Here is a 21276-nt window from a genome sequence, read left to right on the forward strand (position 1 = left end):
CCTCAATGTGGTGTCCCATCAGGAAGCCAACTAAATCTGACAGACTCTGTCCTCTCTGACCCATAAGCAGGAAAGGATCGAGCATTTAGAGAAGAACAGCAGCTCAGAAAACACCTTTATATATCTGTAATCAGCCAGCAACACCTAACAAACAAGAAGCATTCACCTAGGTATTTACTTTTGGGGCAATCAAATCACATTTTTTAAAAAATAAATAGTAATATCTACACATACACGTTACACACATTTATATTTCTGGTTTTCCCCTCCTTCTCCCCCACTTTTAGTTTGCAGTGACAGTCAGCAATTATTTTACAGAGAAAGACTCTGTAACAAGCTTACAAGATGCCTTTAGTAATAAGATAATTATTTGTAACTCTATAAAGAATTATAATTTTTAATTTAAAAAGAAATCAAATAAAAACAGCTTTCATCTTTCCTACCATGTGAAGAAAACATTCTCTGCCTACAACTCAAATTATCATTCTCTCTTTTGTGCAAAATGAATTGACCCAGAAAACTAAAAGGGTAAGAACCCATATTTGCTGGGCTTATTCAGCAGCCAAAAGTTCATGAAAAACACTGTTGTGTATCACATAGCAACCACTTGATGCCTATTGTTAAAATACAGTAGTTATTCAAAAAGTAAAATCTTGCATTCTCAAATAAGAAGCCAGGCTGCAATGTGTGTTTACTGTTTTTGAGAAACAGTCATCTTGCCATTTTCTCTTTTTCCATGGTCTTGGCATATTTGGTCAGCTATGCAATGTGCAGTTACCCACAGGAAAGAAAAGGAGCACAAGAATTTTCCTCCAGTGATTTGCTCACAGGACAATGTCCATTCAAAGTAACACTTGAGATCACTACTAAAAGACTCACGATGTGCTCTTTTTCTATGCAGCCACGCTTTCAGTAACAATGTAATATTCCAGAGGAAGAGTATGAAGGAGGAAGGGAGAGAAGCTTACCACTTTTTCATTGAGCATTACAGTTGCACACTTCCACTTGTTCTCAAAGCAAGCACCTCTTAGGAAGTCTAAAGACACATGTACAGATGTCCTCATTGCTGCTGTACTTTTGCACTTCTTCCCAGCACTGTTACCTGTCGCTGCAGCAGTGCAGAAGTGTGGAACTTCATGGACATCTCCTACTCCACCTTTCCTCCAAATCTTTTGTTGTAATGTACGGTAAAAAATAAGATGCAATAAAAGTAAAATTTACAGAGCAGGAAAGAAAGTCAGCTGTAGAGTCAGAAAAAAATATTAACAATTTATTTTAAATGGAGCATGTGTTACTCTCAAATATTTGAAAAGCAGTGGCAGATCACTTCAGGTATTCTGGTCTCCCCAGATTTCCATGAAATCTGAAAGACAGCCCCCAGTTTCAGTCACAACTGCACCAGACCGCCTATTTAAATTACCAAAGCAAGACCAAAAGGGTTCTTCTGAAACAAGAGGAGATGAACGGGATGAAGGGAAGAATAAGATATAAACTCCCTCGTAGGTGCTATTACACAAATAGTACAACTTTAAAACTTCAAGATAATGGCATTTTTAATACCAGAAGGGATGGCAGACTTGCTTTGTGTAACTTTGACATATTTCAAGGCTGCGTACAAACAGGTGTGCAATATTTTTGCTAGCTGTAAGATGATTGTTGAGATTATCTGCTTATCTAAGAGTGTTTAAACTCCTTTTGAGCAGTTAAAATAAGATAGTGGCATAAAGTAGATTAAAAGTGGGGAAAAAAATGTCTAAACAGACGTTTTTTCCCAAAAACCTTACTTTAAGCCAGCTGTATCCAGGTATGTGTGCTGTTTTCATAGCACCTGAAAAGAAAGTTGAGTGGTAGACAGCAAACCCCACATGAATGCTTGGAGCTGCTAAAGAAAAAGTGTGAGAATGAATTACATACCTGGAAGCAAAGAGGTGAGTTTCATGATTTTAAAGAGAGAGAGATCTGGCTGTTTCCAAAACAAGATGAAAGCATGGATGGGTTGAAGTTACAGCTTGCTTGCTGCAAGTGTTCCTGCTTGTCTTAATGCAAGTTCTTTATTGGAGGTCAGCAGAGAACGAAGAAAATCAGTTTCTTAACTGCACGTCTCAGCTGGCTTACAAAAGTGTATATACAATTAAATATTCAAATCAGTCCAAAGGTAGATTAGTGTGTACTTATAGACAGGGATTGTCTATAGCAAGGAAATACTTGGTTTGGTCGTTGGTCAGTGATGTGGCCATGACAGGATGTGGTAACTATATATGACTGTTGAATAGCTGTAGTTACAACAGTACACCCATGTGTAATTTATCAGCAAGATAGCAGCATGCTTGATGAAACAAAGACTAAGCTATTACATCCAGTGCACAACTAAAAATCAAGAACTGTTTCCCCTAAAACAGTAAAACATGTATGTTGAAGAATACCGCAGAACTTTCCTAGCACAATTCAAATTCTCCTCTGAAAATGTACGCTTCTCTCAGAAACAGATTCCCAGAACAGGGACTGGTAATTTATGATCCACCAAAATACTCTGTTGAACTAAAAAGTAATACCTACACTGCGCCTATGCAAATCACTAAGAATAAGTGACTCTAAGGACCAAGTAAGAACAAAGCCCAAAACTCCTATCAAGCATTATTTGAGGTTTGAAAAAGTCACGACAAAGTGTAATTTTTTTTAAATAGGGATAAATTAGGATTTCTGTAACAATTGACTCATTTTTCCTGCTTTTACCTAAGGATCTCAAAGAGCACTCCAAGTGTTAATTAAATTACAAAGCATTTTTGAGACAGGTAAATGGTATTATGCCCACTGGGGAACAGAGAGAACATTTATGTTTCATTACTAAAGTCACACAGTAATTCAGTGGCTAGTAATATAACTCAAGAATTACCAGTCACCACTTCTACTCATTGACCTGATGGCCTCACAAGAGGTAAAATTAGCCTTAAAAGCCAAAAATACTTTCCCCTTGTATTTTTTATCTTCCAAGAATCAGGCCAAGATTTTTTAATATTTTATTTTTCTTCCTTTGCTTACTGGGGGGCCTTTCTTTCAGTCACACAAAAGAAGCCACTTCCTCACCTACCCACGTGTGTTAAGGATCACAGTACAGCAATACAGACAGGAACCCAAACAAGGGCAGTGGACAGTAATGGTGCTGTTTAACAGCTTGCGCAGCTGCAGCAAGATCCTCTTCTCCCTCTTCCAATCAGCCATACTACCAGAGATGACACATAAAAGCCTCTATCCCATCAGAATGGAGATGGAAAGATGTGCAGATGAACTAATCCTTTGCTGGCCAATTCACCAACTTCCAATCCTACTTTACCGAAGAAACAGGCATAAAACTACACTAAGGAACCTAGTCCCTTGTACACTTCATAGGATAATCTCCCAATGAAAGGGACAACATAAGAGCAGCTAGCAAGGCCCTGAAAATGCTTCAGATCATGGAACAGTCTATTCTGGTTGTTCTATCCTACTACATCTATTTTGAGTTGCATGTAAAGAGATGAGGGAGAAAAACTTCACTGACCATTCTTTTCTTAGCAAAAAAAAAGGAAGCCACCATTTTTCATTCCAGCTTGGTCCTGACTAGTACAAGGGCAGGATCCACAAGTAATAAAGCAATAACATACAATGCAATCTGCACAATAAACAGTCCGGTGACTTACAGTGCAACCTAAGGGTATCTCTAATTCAAGACCGGTACAGCTCTGTTAGAGCTTTAACAAATTATATCTCCATTAGAAAACTGATTTTGGAGACTTCTTTATAAAAGGTTTTTCTGTTTCATAAATAATTATTTATTACTAAAAACAGGGAAGCATCTTTATGAACTTTCTTTAAACCTTTTGAATACAATGCTAAAGCAAGATTTCAGGCTTTATTCCCCTCCCCTCCTCCTCCCCCATTTCTTGTTATGTCATGAAGAATCGTCTATGTGGAAGAGATGAAAATGTCTTTGATTTAAATGACCAAGGCTTAAGATTGTCTTTACCGTGGCAGAAAATAAAGCTGCTGCATATATTTCCAGTAGTAGTATTATTGTTATATGGTATGACAATCATAATCTTTTTTCTTTTCCTAAAAATATGTCTAAAGAACCACACAGTTTATACACTTCATTCAAAATATTTTTCTTCGTTTACATTGATTGCATATTTCAAATCATGTTACAGCTGTATCGCTTAGCCTAAATCAAATAAAGAATCCACATAAATGCATACACACACTTCCCTTGTTTTTAGACATTGCCAGTATTGACAAGATTAAAATATTTTTCTCATTCATTATTTATTGTGATATGATGAAACAGTGAGAGTATGTATTTAACAGAACATCACAAAGTAGAGTTAAAATGTGGACATGCTGTTTCATTTCGATTTTACTGCAACAGTGTTAAGTATGTGACTCCCTGACTGCAATAATGACATCTTTGGGTGATGAAGATTTAAGATGCTTTGCAAAGATGCAGTGTTATCCAAACTCTTCAGCCATGCTGATTAGGAGCATTATTAAATAGATGAACCCAAGACTGGAAAGAGTGCTGTGACTAAAGCCTCTCCTGTTGCAGAGGACTGGGGGAATCAGTGCTCAGTGGAAGGGCGGCAGCACACTCCCACACCACATCAGGTACATAACTGGAATGACTGGAAGGCAGTCATACATGTAAAACAGAGCACCGACATTTTTTTGTTACCAAAAATATGTCCTCTGGATAGTTTCTCTGCTTCTCAGGTGATCTGACACTACCTGACAACTGGAAATTGGGGTCAAGCAATGCTGTATCCAGTTGAACCTCGAACAGATCTAGATAAGAGGGTAGGTAGGTATGAATTTGGTTTTTGAATACATGTACCTTGGATTGAAAACCAGACACAGCACAGCATAATCCAAGTTTCCAGCTCACAGTTGGGCACTATTCTGCACGCTTCCACAGGCAAAACAGCAAGGAAATGCCAAAGAAAGAGCACCACAGCAAAGTGTAACCAGAACTGGTACTGCTGGGCACAGGAGCACAGAGCTTGCCTTCTGTAGTATGTGGCAGTCTCTGGGTTACAATGCAGAAAAAGACAGACACGTTTTAGCCCAAATGCTTATTCTTGCATACTACAGTCTAAATATACCCCGTATGATAAATACAGCAGAATAATCAGAAGGTACTGAATGCTTAAAAAGCACCCTTAACAAAACAAAACAATGTAATGCATATCTCTCTTTACGTGTCAAACAATTTTCCTAACAAATCATAATAATGCAGAATGATATAAAATTCACCCATCAAGCTCAAATGCATGCACAAAGATTACCATGGCAAAGAATTGTGAATTTCATTAAATATGTTAAAGGCAAAAAAAAAAAATTCTGCTTTGAAAAATAGTAATCCTGTCTTTCAACAAAAATATTATAGGAAGCTATGAATTTGGTAGATCTGAATAGGATGTTGGTACATGTTTTACTAAGGTAATATAATGGCACACTATTATTAGATCACATTAATCATTACTGTGCCAAAGGCACTGACAGCACCACTGAAAAGGATTGAAAGGGCTGGTAATGGATATAAATTACCCATTGTGTGATAAAAGGATTTTTACTAAGAAGGTAAGAATAAAACAGCAAATTTCTAATATAACTGTTGTGTAAAAACCAAAATAAAAGTAATCCAGTCAGTAATATCCACAAAATCAGAAAGTAAGCACTTTTGAAACAAGATAAAGTCACAATAAAAACTGTATACAATGTAAAATTAATTTTGTGGTGCATAATATTACTATCAATTTAAATAGTTTACATTATGACCTCTAAGGGGTATGGTCAAGAGAAAGGTAAGCTTTGTTAATTAGAATCAAGCATGAGCTTCTGCATATGTATTTTAAGTTTGTAGGCTTGGAATTTTTTCTTTGTTTTTTGTTGGTTGGTGTGGTTTTTTCAACCTATGACACCCCCCTGAAATTCAAGACATGTTGAGTTGTCTCTGTTTTCTGCATTAATATCACAACAAACAGCACATCTCTCAGATGGTTTTATTTGGATTCCAAATGCTATTACAAAACGAACCACGTCTTTGCTGAGCTATTTAACCATTTGATTGAAACCATTTGTATTACTAATTGTCCAGTTCTGTGCTCCTCCTTTACTCTGGAAGTATTTCCTGATATTAGTAGGAATCAGCGAACTGGTCAGACTACGTCCTTATTTACAGCAGTAAAAATCCACATATCTTTTCCGAAGTTGATGGAATTATTCTAGAATCAAGTCAATGTAATTCTTTTCAAGTCAATTGTCTAGAATGAAATCCAGTAGCTCACATTCAATTAGTAAGTTTTTTTAAATTGTGAGCCATATTCTTAAATTATATAAATTCGTAAGTACAGACATCAATCCTGAAAACACTTATGTCTATGTTTAACTTTACTCACGTGAGTAATTCCATTAGCATCAGTAATTCAATACCTGCTTATGCATTTGCAGTACTAAAGCTTTAATATGCCTGAATATCCTCTCACTTACATCAGCTATAAATCAGCGCAATTCCTCTGAATCACACAGTTTCTACTGATTCACAAGATATAAAAATGAGTGGACAATCCAGTATAACAATTACAATAAAGAAATAACATAAGAATTTGATTTGGGAGCAGAAGCCATCAGAAATTTTGATTTAAGAATCAATTAATGCATGTAGAATGTAGAATTAATTATTAGTTATTTCCTAGGAAGCTATACTTTTATTTCAAACTGAGGGCCAAATAACCCAATTCTGATTTCACACTGATTTCCACACCAGTCAGATTTCTTAGACTTTACAGTAGCTTTTCTTCTACTGCACTGGAATAGCTCAGAGGGAAATCACATATACAATGTAGTACACCCCTCCACCCACTGATTTTCATGGGTGTTCTTCTCATGCTAATATGCAACAGAATATGGTCGTTAATAATATGCATGAGATGTTCTATTGAACTTATGGGGAAAAAAACACCAAAAAGTGATAAAATGAACTTAATCATGAGTGTCATGGATTTTTTACAATCAGCAGTATGTTTATAAAGTAATAAATGATGATTCATCTCTAACACAATTATTACATATCAACTGCGTAAGATGAATGCTCATGATTTTACCAAGCAGATTCTTTTCTTGAAAAATCTATTTGTAGCTCACTACACCCTGAAAGAACCACAATAAACAGTTTTGCTAAAGACAAACACAGTATTTTTGAAGATGTAGAAAAAAGCATGTGAGAGCAGGTTTTTTAAATCTAACTTGGGTACCTCATTTTTATGTGTTTTTTGAATATGGAAAAACAAGCCTAAAATCTCAGATCCGTAAGCAGAAGAAAAATGTTATGAGAACAATGTAAGTAAGTATTCTTACCAGTTACTCTTAAACCACCGAATCTGTTCCCTGGCTGACGAAATTCTTAAAAGACACAGGATAGGTACTGAAGGTCGCAACTGTAAAAATAAAACCTGTGAGAAATTTAATATGTCAAAACTCAGTGTTTGAATCAGACATTTACGTTAAAATATTACAATGCCACCTCAAGCAGACAATCCACAGAGCAGCAGAGATTGTTGAGAATTAGAATATTAATGGGATTAACACCTTTTATTTTTTAAGCCTTCATAACATACAAGTTTGGTGGTCATTTCATTTTGAGAACTGAAAAGTTCTTTCAATTCTGGATTGTTTTGAGAGGAAAAACCTCTCCTCAAGATAATGCTGAGGAACAGAATGAAATGCCTCTGATCCTTTCCCCTAGACAGTGCAGCAAAAGAGGACAAAACAGGATAAAACAAAAGTTGCATAGCATACTCCAGAAACCCAGTTATTCTCTTTGACATTGATATTCTAATCTTTCAAACTGAGTAAAAAGAGAACAGCTACTAATTGTATTTTTACTTTTTTTAATTCCATTTTATAACAGAAATAAGTCCTTTGTAGATGATCTCATCTAATAAACCCTACTTAAAAGAGATAAGAGCCAGCAGTAAAAAACAAGCCAGAATACTTCCAAGATATTTGTCTGTAGTGAATTTAGGACCATTACATTAGTAAGCAAAATAGAAACAAAAACAAAGGGCATTCTTAGAGCAAAGTAAAGTTCACTCAACTGAAGCTATAATCTGAAGAATTTATGACTGAGAATTCTAACTATGTTTATTCCTGTGCATGTCTAACAAATGAAATTGAAGGTCACTTCCAAATAATACCCTTTTACATCCACATCAACCAAACTATTTCATACAGCAGGCTCTGGCTCTGAAACCCCCGTTCAAGCACCACAGCCTTATGGCTTCACCTTGCCAACGCTGATTTCCCAGAGAAGCACTGACTTCTCCACAGAGCCCCAGTAGTGGGCTGTGGTAGTCAGCGTGTACAGAATTGCATCCTTCATTTCTGTGGGAAATAATTAAGAGCTTGGTCACTTTACGGCATTTGGTTTAAAATGATCAGCACAGACAGGACCACGCTGCTGGACAATGCCACTTGTTGATTTGAAGGACAAACAACTTTGAGGACTTCTGTTGATGATGAAAACAATATGAAAGACTTCTGCAAATTAGGACTTCACTACTAAGCAGCGCAGCCCTCCACTAGTGCAACAGCGATAAAACACTTTTCAGGTATCCTCCAAGATCTCTCCAGACTCCACCTTGTCCCAATAACATCCAATGCAAAATGCCGCTGCAGAATGCCCCACTTTGTCCATGCCACCACTTCTTCTCACTCCTTTGGTTTCCCTACCACACCAAGCACAGGCTACTTACTTTCATTTTGACAGTCTACCATTCCCCCTCCTTCCCCCCTCACTTGCAACCAAACCAGTCTTTATCACACACTTTGAAATGTTTTCCAAGTGATAATTCTGCCATACAACTTCTGACATAGGAGTATTACCCCAGTAAAAGCTTTAAACCCCTCCTTTGTAACTTGCATTTCCACCGCTAACTGCCAACAGTTCAGCAGCAGACATCTGGTTTGCCGTCACCACTGTTTCTCACACGTAGGAACACATTCTTTTTTGCTCTGTCCTCAAGCCTAGCTTTCTCCTACATGCCAACTGTCTCTGCTTTTATACTTGAATTATAAGCCCCGAAAGGCAAAGCCCATCTTCTCATTACATATTTTACAGTATTGAGCTTAATGGGTGGTGAGCACGTACAAGCCATTACTCCGATCTGGTACCCCATTTCCCACGGGCATACCAGCTACACGAGAAGCAAACCAACAGACAGTCAAGCCAAGCACCTACAGTGTTGGCTGGAGAGAGCAAAAACCTTTTATAAATGGTTTTAAAAAAAACCCTTGTCATCAGATCTGGTCTTCCCAAATATGAAATCATATCTAGGCAGGATTCAGATTCCATTTATAGAGAGGCCTGTACTATTTTAGAATTCAAATAAGTGAATTTTGATTACAATATTTGGACACATAGGAGAAGCAAATTCCTGGACTGCTACATAGAAACATAGGTCCTATCCAACGTTTTCAGTTGCACAGTGTCTAAAAACAGTGACAGCTTGTTTGTCTGGAATTTCTGCTGTTGTTGATGTCTTAAAAGCTCAAGATACACCTTTTTAGCGTTTACTTGCAGCTCATTCAAGGTAAGAAAGCCAAGAAATGGAAACAAAGATAATAAACTGTTACATTTCAAAAAGATGTTATCCCGCTAAACAGGTTCTTAGTACTCCTATGCCAACATCGTAGGCTACATTTTTGCTATGCTATTACAAGGCTACTTGTGTTTAAAAAAAAATATTCAGATTTTACATACGCGCTCATGACTTGCAAAATTCTAGGAATGATTCTCAAGGGGCTTTCACTAAGATGCTTTATAAATTCTGATGACAGACAGAACACAGTAAGGCTTCATCTCTTAAAGTCCTGTACTGATTTGTTTGGAGGCTTCGTGTCATTGATCAGCATGTCAATGTCTCTTGCAATCTGCTTTCCAGTTCATGACTGCGAGTGAACCCCTCAGGTTTAAAACCTTAAATGATTTAAGGTCTGTGATACATAACCTTACGAACAAATTGGGAAAATCTGTAGCTTTACACATTAAACTGTAGCAGAAATGATTTAAAGCCTTATAAAAAGGTATTTTACTTACCTGTGCTAATATTATTCTAACACATTTGACACTATGTAAAGCAGATATTTTAAAGGTACAGGCAGCAAGCTGCATAGAAACAAATTAAGATAGTTCTGCTTAGGTCAAACTGGGCCAGTTTACCAGCGTCTGATATACTCACTGGTGTTAAAAAACCACGCCATGAACCCCTACAGACCAATTTATCATGGTAAAGCCTCCTGGAGTAGCACTCCCATGCAGTTGCAGTCAGCTCCACAAATGAGCCTGTTCCCCCAGCATGCCTCTACACCCAAAGAAGAAAAAACCCCAAAGGCCTTCAGAAAGAGGATGGTAAAATAAAAGATGCTTGAGTACGGACTCGTTCTGAATAATGGGACTTTTCCCGTAATACAAAGGCTGCAAAGGCTTCATCACAAGCCTTTTAGCACCACATCCCATTCCAGTTAAACTCAATGATGAAACCCCCACTGATCTCAAGCAGACAAAGCTTGGGCCCTCTGTAAACAGTGTACCCTTTCTGATGGCATGAGGTGTCATATTTAAATAATTATTCCCTATCAGCTGCTTTATGAGGGCCTCTTGAAATGCCATGGCATAGCTGCTCTCACCCTAGGCACATCAGAGAGGCAGGGACAGAGATACGTGGGCAGGGAAAGAGGCTCCATGACAGGAGGAGGCCAGCCCAGCAGCCGTGCGGGACACCCTTCACAGGCCTCCATGTGAACACGGCACACATCGTAAATGCAGGATAGGACCGACGGGGCCTTAAGGGTCCACTTAGTGTCACTGGGAGTTACATGCATAAACGAAGAGAGATAAACAATCCCTAAAGCAGGATACTGGAATAAATCTCAGTATTTTTCCACTGTTTGCAAAAACGTAAGAGCTGACACCACTTTCCTCAGGCTGGGGCACGGTTTCCAGCCATGCCACCACTGCCGCCCCAGCCACGCACCGGTCCCCCCTCACAGCCCTGGCATCAGACCTTCCTCCCTGTGTGCCCTGCCCAGGCACTCAGAGATCTCCAACACATCAAACCATCTGCCTATAAATACAAGGTATTTAAAACCTCAAATTTTCACATGACAGGATTTGCCCACATCTCCTGGAAAATCTGCAGTGTTTGATCTAACATCCTTTCAGGGAAGCTCCTTTACATCACTGAGATCACCTGACAAACTACAGCTCTTGTTTTCCCTCCTGATATAAGTAAGCAAAAGAGAGCAAACAGAACAGGACAGGAATACACATCATTTTTAACTTATGGAGAGCCAAGGGGTTTACAAAAATATTTTATCAAAGAGGCACAACTCTCTTCAGCTCCTTAGGCTTTTCTACACATGTTTGTGCTTCAAACATCCCAGTTTATATTTATTTTGCGCAACTTCTACCTTGCTGCATTCTTTGGCGCCAACACCACCATTAACATGCCCCTGTTAGGATGAGCTATTGGTTGCAAAGTAATCACTCACATGAGCACGGTGCTGCTCCTGTCTTTTGTGCTCAGGCTGACTCGAAGCCCTGGACGTCAGGAGACATTATCTGACTTGGTGGTGGCTGGATCAGGCCCTGCTGCAGACCAGCAGTTCAGCACAACCGCTAACGACATCTGTACTGTAGTGGCAAGCAGGGCTTAACTGTGACTTGTGCTTGCCAAAGGGGTAGGATTCAGCCCCAGGGGTTACATTGTGCCCCGGGAACATGCAGGCACACTTTCCCTGGAGATCCACATGGCTGGGGTTGTGCCATCCACCGGTAATCGCACACTGGGCTTAAAGCAAGGTTCCCGGGGTAGAGGAGGACAACAGTGCAGGAGCATCCCAGAGCAGCAGCCCCAGGGGACTGCAGCTGCTGCCTTCCTGCCCCAGTGCTGCCAGGCAAAGGAGTGCTCTCCAGTAGCTTTTGCACATCCCAGACCCCAAGGACAGCCTCTGCCACCCGGGGTGCCCCAGGGCCTGGCACACAGCTGCGCTAGATGACAGCCCCCGGCCCAGCTCACACCAGCTGGCCACCCCTGCGGAGCGGCACCCACACCCCGCATCCCTGCGCTGTGCCCCTGGAGAGCTGTGCTGGGGCTGTGCTCCCCACAGACACCCTGAGTGCTGGCTTTTCTCTACCTGGTCTTCTCCCTCAGAAAGATTTGTTTACAAATGTAAAAAGCAAAGTCGGACAGCTGCCCACTGAGTTCCAATGCAGGTGTTTATAAAGGGCCAACTTACTTCCCACCTATATAAAAAATAACTTTGTTCGGAGGGAAATTGGATACCTGAGCTCTCTTCCCACAGTGTTCTGGATGCATGGGATGAACAGACATTTGTGGCAAACTGATTGAGTGAGTTGTAAGAAAACATTATGAATTTAAAGTAGTACAAGAAAAGGTTTCCATCACCTCCGTGCCTATACCATGACACATGCATCTTAATATATTACATAATAAAAAAGCCATGATTTTCTCAACCAATCAAATTATGCTACTGTCTCTTTAATAAACAAATCCATGTGCACATTAACAGTGTTGAAAATTCAATTTAAACTCTTTGTCTGTTGCTGCTTACTCTAAAGATGGTCTTTCTTAAACAACAGAGCACCAAGGAGTCGTTAGGGCTCTCTCTTCATTACTTCAAAAAACCAATCATTAGACACCAGAGTATATACGTAATTAGAAAATCACTTCCTTTGCAATCCAAGCTAAGTAGTTTACATACTGTAATTACAGGGACAAAATCAATTTTTAATCATTTCACTGATTGGGCTCATCAGCTCTGTGGGAACATTGTAACCTGCTTGTTGTGCAAAAGCAACATCTGGGCTAAAACAATTACCCTTTGTTTGCTACAATATTCCTTAAATCTTTTTGCTTGCATAAAAAAAATGAAAACACGAAGACAAGATATTTCGATGTCTTTTTGTCCTTGATCAACATATATCCTAAAGTACTACTTGCAACGAGAGTTTAATGTTCCTCAGAATTTACAGTTAAACAGTACACTTCCAAGGAATGTATTTTTTCAGGGAGATAAAAGTATCTGATTGTTTTAAAGAACCATTCAGCTGGCTAATTGTTCCATAGCTAACACATGGTATTCAAACAACCCACACATTACAAAAGCTCATCTGGATAATAATGGGCAACTATTATTGCAATGGTTTACACTTTTCTAATACAAATGAATGGATTTTATCAAAATTTGAAAAAAAAATATCTAAGAAGCTGGGTATGTGTGAAAAATAGATGGTATGAATTGGCAAGGCAAGGCTAAGCATTTTGTTCTCTTAATAGGAAATGACCTCATTTACACTGGAGTAATAATTAGTACTGCTTCACTGACAGTTAAGAAAAAAAAGTTTCACAGTATAATAAGGCAGCATCTCCTTTGTTAAGATCTACATTGATTATTAACCCTTGCCAAGAAAACCCAAATTTAACTCCGCATTACGTGTGCTAATGCTCTATGGCAAAAAGTAAGAAGAATGAAAAAAGAAAAAAAAAAAAAAGAGAGCACGAGCTTGAACTAAGGCAGGATCCTAACCCGCACTCAAAGTCAGCAGCTGCTGCGTGGCTAGTATCAGAGTGAACAGGATAGGATGTCAAGGCTTGCGTAAGCGAGGATATTGATGTCTGAAATATTTTCTAGTTGGTGAATATTTAATAAATAGCTGTTAGAGAATACATTTGCTTTTGCCTGGATTGTGAAGCAAGCATGCATCAGGTGTGTGGTTCGGCTTGTTCTGTGCTTCAGATTTGACCATTCTGAGAGCCACCTGCTGTGGCCTCACAGGGATCCCCCAAGAAAGGAAGAATTATGTATCAATGGCCTCACTATCACCACCTCTCCTCCCCACCAGAGTTCCTGGCACACGGAGACAGGGCAGGCTCGGCCTGCTGAGGCAGCTCCGCGGGGCAGCTGGCTGGGAGCAAAGCAGTCCATGCCGCGATACCCCGCTCTGTGACTGCCCTTCCTCCGCACCCTGCTCTGCCCAGCGCCACCCAGACCTGGTGAGGCTCTCAGGGACACGGGCTCCTGCTCTGGCCGGGGCTTTAGTCTGTGGGAAGCCGCTGTGTCAGCAAAGGGGGTAGGTGGGAGTCCTGCAGCTACCCGGAGATCAGGCGTGCTACAGACAATGGCAGCCCAAGCTCCTCACACATCCCTGTCAAAGGAACCTTGTTTCTGAATAATTTACGCAACATTTAGGTGAAAATATTTTGTATTTTATTCAGTAGATGCTTTTTTTTTTTATAATGAGGCCCTCATTAAAACCAATACGTATGTCATATTGTCAGGCAAATATATGTTAAAATGTCACTTTGAATATGAAATAATACATTTTAGGGTCTTGACTCATTAAAGAAAAAGATAAGGGAAAGGAAAAAATTCTGTGGGTAAGCCTGAAAGAGAGCTGGACAGGAAACATTCCCCTGCCCTGCAAAAGTTTTTGAGATTCCTTCCCGCCCCCCCCCCCCCCCCCCCCATTTCAGAAAAATAACAATTTTATGAGGGCTACCACAAAAATAAAGATGAACAAATGAGCAGAATACCCTCTGCCATTCTCCTTTTCCCTCCCCTCCTACCCACCAGTGCTGCACAGCAGCTGAGAGGGCAGCAAAGCCCAAGTCCCTGGACTGGCAGGTCTCACACCTCACCTGAATGCATCTACCGCCAGCCCACAGCATCAGCCACTGCTCCTCAACTTGGAGCTACACCCCCTGAGTAACATACTTCAGTATTCACTGTCCAGAAAAAACTGGCTCCATACAAAGCCCCAGCCTGAAAAGCAGACCAGGGCTTCAGACTTGACCTGAACAACAGCCCCACAGACAGCACAGGTCCTCCCTCCTTTCCCCATTTGATGACAAATTCAATCCCAACCCATCCATTCCAGAATAAAAGTAGTCAAAATTGGTATGCTCCAATTCAAAAGCATTTTGTCAGGGAGCTGCCAGTGAGGAACCACCATAATCCAAATTTACTCTGGTTTAAGCAGACAAAACTCTGAAGTGATCTACATGCACAGGTTGTAAACGCAGACCAAAGATGGCATAGGAACAACCAGCAAAAAGCTACAAAATAAACACAACCACAAAAAGCAAAAGTACGCCCATCGCACATATCCAATAAACATTGGCATATCAACGCTGACGAAGGCCACAATTATTTTCTTCCACCGTCCAGATGTTACAAAGGCATACGGCAGCTGTGTTCAGGCAGCACTGCCAGCAGAAGGGCAGTGCAGGAGGCCCATCTTGCCTGCCCCTCATCCCTCCCCGTACTCCTGCCCCGACGTGCAGGACAAGCCCTTTCAGTGAAGTCGGAGGGGGCTGCCCCTCCCAAAATCAGCCCCCCCAAAGCCCTCAAGACAATATTATGCCATTCCTAACAAAAACATTATTTCAAGAGAACTGGCATCTGACACCCACTTACAAGAAGCAGTGAAACAGGTGAAATGCAACCTTTTTGCTAACATCTGTATAAAAAGACTTAGGGTAGGACAAGCATACAAGAGCAACCCATCCTCAACACCGAATATTCAAGTAAGCCAGTTCTTCAGCCGCATAACAGAAAGCAGTTATGTGAAAACCCCTTAAATAAACATCCTTGGACTTTTCCAGAGTCTTCCCTAAGATCTGCAGGACTATTTCAATTCAGTTCGCCTCTTGGCTTGTATGTGAAATTAATAGCAAAAGTTAGAGTGTTTGCAAGACCAAGTTCACTGTCTATTAATTACTGAAAAGATGTAAAGTTTTTCTTTACTTGCTCATTTAGAAATGGGTGTTACCTGCAGGAGGCATGGAACAGTAAGGGGAAATGAAAGCCTCCAGATCTGATGCTCGGGCATCTCAGAAGCACCTCTGTTGGAAATACATATTTGCCGAATGCCAAAAAACAGTTATATGGTATATTTAATTCCATAGAAATGCCTCGAACTATAGCCATAATTGAAGTTGCTGACAATAAAAAACAAACACAAAACAAACAACAAAACCAGGATAATATGCTCAGGTGCTGAGGGTGTCCTGTTGCCATCTAACTGCCATCAGGAACAACTATCCACTGATACACAACTCAACTCTACTTCTACTGAAACAATCATCAATTCACAGTTTTAAAGAGAAGAAAATATAAAATACTTATGAAATGATAGCTTGGGAAAATGCATTTTTCATTCCTAACTATCTTGTTAGTGCATCAAATTACAAAACACCATCTGAGGCAGTTTTCACCACATCTCATAAGAGGACATTTCATAAGTGATACTGCTCTCATCACAGTCTAGTAGAGAAAGAAAGAGGGAGTTTGTTTATAGATTCTTTCTTGTTTGTTTTACATTTTCTATGTAGGGAAAAAAAAAATCCAATAACCCACAAAAAGATGTAGGTCAAATGTTCTCATCTCAAATCTTCCTTGATAAGTAGCGATTTAAGAAGTCTATATAAAAAATGTGTTATTCCCTTTCAGCTCATAGGAAAAAATGTTTCAGAAATAGCACATAAAAAAATATTCAATGTCACTAAAACTGGAATAGAAAATGTTTTATAGATTAACAAACATTGTAATGAATTTGCACAACCTTAACTGACTGTATACATAGCATAATGAAATGGTCTACATCCTTTCAAAGAAAAATTAGGTATTCCAGCACATAGCTTTAGAAAAGCATTGTTCAGAAAAACCTGCATTTTTTCCCAGCTACCATGTAATTTGTGAGATGCATTTTTAAATGATCTGCAACTGCAGCAGGCTTCATCAGTCAGATGATACAGATAGATAATTCACCAAACTGTCACATGATCTTCCATCAGTCTAAAAGATGTGAATATATTGCCACAAGCTTTGGGAATAATGGGTGCACCTGTTTACAGTGTCACCTCTGTTTGCTAATTGTCTCCTTGAGCTACATTTTACTTCTAATGCATTTATTTTTGACAGGCAGTGTCTATTTAGAAATCACATTACTTCAAGTGCAATTGTTCTTTTGTCTATCAAGTAAATGAAGTGTTGTTATACAGATTTCAGGTTCTGATTAGTGAAGTATCAGCACACCACAAAGGTCAATCAGTTATTTACCTGAAGTAATAGAAGTATGACAGGCCTCTTGGATATCCTCTAGATCATGGTATAGCTCATATTAGTATTAATATTTTGTATTTCAAACATATATACATACACCTTTGTTTGCAAGTATATATGATATAAATGTATTTAATCTTCTAAAACGTACAGTACTCTATGTACACAAAACAACATCATGAAAAAAGCACTCAAGTGGAAAATGCCAGTGTCAACACAGACCCAACTCTTCTACCCCAGTATTTTAAGTTAAGCCAAGATAACAGTGAACACCAAGGGGTTAGTCCCACAAACATTTTGCAATGGTTTACACACATAAGCTGATTTAAAAACACACTTTTTTCATTGTGCTTCCTGCTTTTTATAGAACAGCGAAGCAAAATTTAGATAAGGTTACTTGCATTAGCTTCAACTAATAAGATGCCACAAGAAATTAAGATGAGCCACTTGAGGTCCAAGAAGGACCACAGGGGATTTTTATTCACACCCATACCCTCACATCTGCAATGTTACCAATGTTCAGTTAAATAATATGTCTCAATAGGTACAAAACCATGCCTTATAAATATAGCAACAGAGTCAAGTAGAACTATACCATCAAACAGGAAATTTTGAAAACCTAAACCAGCACATTGATCATACAGCCACTTCACTGCATATATATTGATCCTATTAAAAAGAAAATAAAAAGAGGGGGGTGGCATTTTAACTGTTTATTACCGAGATTGAAAATAGCACTACTGTAGTGGCAGCATTGGTTTGCCAAAGCTTCATTATTTCTCATGTACCTCTGTCCAAGTTCCACAGCCCATTCCCAGCTCTGCCATGCAAGGACAAAGCAGAAGAGAAGCATTTGAGAGAAATGCTAATTTCCCAAAACAAAGGCAAGGTCCAAAGCTAACACCTACCCATCCTCATGAAGGTCTAGGTACAGACTAGTTTTTGTACATGCACAGCAACCTCAGGGACTTCCCAGGGATTTCCAGCCACTACTGCTGTTTTACCAGTTTGCCAATAGAAACAGAGACAAAAAGCCACGCTTGCCTTAAGTCACATTCTAAATTGGCTCCCAGGAGCATTCCCCTACCTTGTTCACTAAAGCACGGTGTATGTTTTCTCAGTGTTTAGCATATGCTATGTAACCTGAGCAGGACTTGTATTGTTCCAGTAGTTGTTTTTCTAAAGTATGTTCCCATCAGGACCATAATTACATGCAAAATACTAGAGTTAGAGCCATTCATAAAGTCATTTAAAATTTTCTCTAACACTTTCTAGCAAAATTAGGGCACATCTTGAAACAGATTACGGAAGAAATCACAAATCTTGGCCACAGATGCAAACTGATGATAAAAGTTCAAATTACTTCAGGTTAGTTTATGTATTCCAAGATCCAAAATGCTACAGGGGAATCTCCCCGATGTATTTTGAAGAGTAGTGAGTGCATTTTTCAAGTATTTCTGCAAAGGTAAGCACAATTTAGATAGAGGTAATCATTCATGAGCATCTTATATACCTGTATTTATGACTAAAGCTCCTGGAAACTTGAGTCTGAAGTTCTCAAAGCATATTTCTCCTGCAGCTTCTGAAGTTAAAAATCACAACTGCCATACACTTAGCAGCAGCAGGATTGAACCTGACAATTGTAAAGGAGGCAATGGACATGGAATTGTAGTTTGCTCACAAGCTCAGCGTGTCTCTTCAGGAAGATGTGTCTCTTACCATAGCCTGATGTTGCAGGAAAGAGATCATTTATGTAGAAAGTGTACAAATTTATTCAGCAATTTTACACCTACCCCAAGAATTAGTTTTCTTTTAAACAACAGCAAGCAATCTTTAGAATGTTACTTTGCATACAGAGAAGCGGATACTCCAGCAATAAAGCTGCTTGCCTAAGACTAAATCCCGCCAAGCACTTCTTTTGCACACAAACAGTCTCCTTGAAATCAATGAGATTTCTTGAATGAGCTCTTCACACAAGTAAAAGGATCAGGTCCTTAAACAGCAGAAAGTACAGACAACCATGTTAACATAAAGCAGCAAACAGGAGGAGGTCTCAGCAATGGAGTGAAGTATAGTCACCTACCACACGTGGTTAATGAGATGTGACAGGCAAAATTCAGATCAAATGTAAACAGGGGTACTTCCCTGCCTGGAACAAAACCTGTTAAAGAGGTCTAAGCTTTGCTTCACGTGTAGTACCAGGTAGCAGCAAAGCAATTAACCATCATCCAATGAACTACCAAAGCTTACCAGCACAACCACCAATGTAACACCACAAACATTCTCGAAGCAAAGGAGAAGCATGACCATCTACCTACTAACAGTCACAGCTGGACCACAGGCAGCTGTCAGCCCTGGAGACCAGAGGAGAGATGCAGTATGATGCCATCAAAAGCGATCCAGGACGTACACATGCCAGAGAGCTTTCCAAAACCACCAAGGCACTGTTTTCCTGAATATCATGGATTCCCCTCGCTTCTAACGCAGCCCACCTGCATGCCTCCCAGGCAGTGTGACAGCAGTCATTGCAACACGGGCACCAGATCTCACCCGTCAGAACCCCTGTCCTCCCTGCAAACACCTCACAGCACTGCCGAAGAGCTAGCCAGCCCCGACCCTATTTTACCTCAACTTCTGGACCTCTATATAATTGACAATGAAGCATTTAATTCTGTTTCAGTCACTGCATTTCTCTTCTATTTTAATATATATTTTAATATTCGAGGGAAGGGGTGGTAAGGACACAGCTCTTTCCAAGCAGAACTAATCCTCCGTTGAGGATGTGCAAGCCCCACACGGCTCTCAAAACCAAACGGCGAGAACTCTGGTTAGCTGGGGAGGCTGCACATCTCTGCAGGTTGTAAAACAAGGATAAACAACAAATTATAACTTAGTGGCAACTTCCGTTTTCCCCCTGCAGCCTGGGATGTGCGAGACTGGCCACTGAGTGTGTGGGTAAGTGCGGGGAGTGCATACGCGCCAGAGTTCATAGTGAAGGAGGGGAGCACGTGGGTGGTAGCAATTTAAAAAGCAGCTGTGTGTATGTTTTTCCCGGTTAGACTGTGAAATCACAAATGGTGGAATCAGCACTGTAAGCTTAAAAGCATGCTAACCCACTTGGCTGCATTTTATTGTTAACTTTGTGTCTACGTTTTTCCTTATTTTTATAAAAAACACCGAATGACTCCTCTGCCCCAACTACCTCCTCTTATTAATAAAAGGATAAAATTACACTAAATATTTCTATTGTAGTGACAAAATGGTGAAGAATGAGAAAGCATGATAAAACAGGACACTTGTGGCCTGAGCCTTTGGAACGTTCATACTGTTACATATATTTTCTCTAAGTAATCAGGAATGTATTGGTATTTTGAAATTATGTATCTCTAATAACACAAAAGTACTTAAGAACAGAAATAGACAGTAATGGAAAATGCAGTCAACTGTTGACAACATATAGAATTTCAGAAAATAATTTACAGAGAACAGCACAGCAGATGAGTCAAAATTTTCTCAAAAATATTTCTTGCCTCCGATAGTCCAATGTAATTCATTTTCTATCTGTGTTCATTAATCATTGTTAAAATTAGTGATCCATTTCTTCCACTCTGCCATCTGCACTCAGCTTCGTAACAAACATGACACCTTCCTGCATAATAAAACCTGACAACTACGAGGATGCATTTCCAAATAGCTTTCTGCATATTTGCACCTCTATAACTGATTCCGTTGTCAGACAAAAGTGGATTATTTAACCAGAGTTCTTTCTTTATCAATTCAGTGCACAGACGTGTGCTTGTGAGGGAGTACGTGTGTGTGTATGTGTGTGTATAAAATGATCAAGTAAAAATCACTTAATTTGAATTAAAAACAAGATATACCAATTATGTTCAAATTCTCACAGTAGGTAAAATTGATCATATACATGTACGTTAGTTTTAATCTTCTACTATGAAGCTTAAGGATGTAACATTTGGACTGGCTTCATCTCGTAAAGTTTGCATACACAAGAATTATCCTGACACTCCAATTTCCTCCAAAAGAAAAAAAAAAAAAAAAAAAAAGAAAAATCATATCCAGCTCGGTTTTGTTTCCCAGCCT

The 21276-nt window shown here is 39.5% G+C and overlaps 1 protein-coding gene across 5 annotated transcripts in view; it reads right to left on the bottom strand.

Annotated features, from left to right (window-relative positions):
• Nucleotides 1-21276, bottom strand: part of ZNF536 (zinc finger protein 536) — a 351982-nt gene that overhangs the window by 289516 nt on the left and 41190 nt on the right. For 3 of the 5 annotated variants that reach the window (XM_040615511.1, XM_040615508.1, XM_040615514.1), the window contains exon 2: nt 7387-7466. The gene's annotated coding sequence lies outside the window, so the exon portion shown is untranslated. Of the gene's footprint in view, nt 1-7386; nt 7484-21276 lie in introns of those variants that run through there. The other 2 variants (XM_040615512.1, XM_040615509.1) reach the window with 1 other exon arrangement.

This window comes from Falco naumanni, chromosome 15 (genome assembly GCF_017639655.2).
Source record: "Falco naumanni isolate bFalNau1 chromosome 15, bFalNau1.pat, whole genome shotgun sequence".
Classification (NCBI taxonomy): domain Eukaryota; kingdom Metazoa; phylum Chordata; class Aves; order Falconiformes; family Falconidae; genus Falco; species Falco naumanni.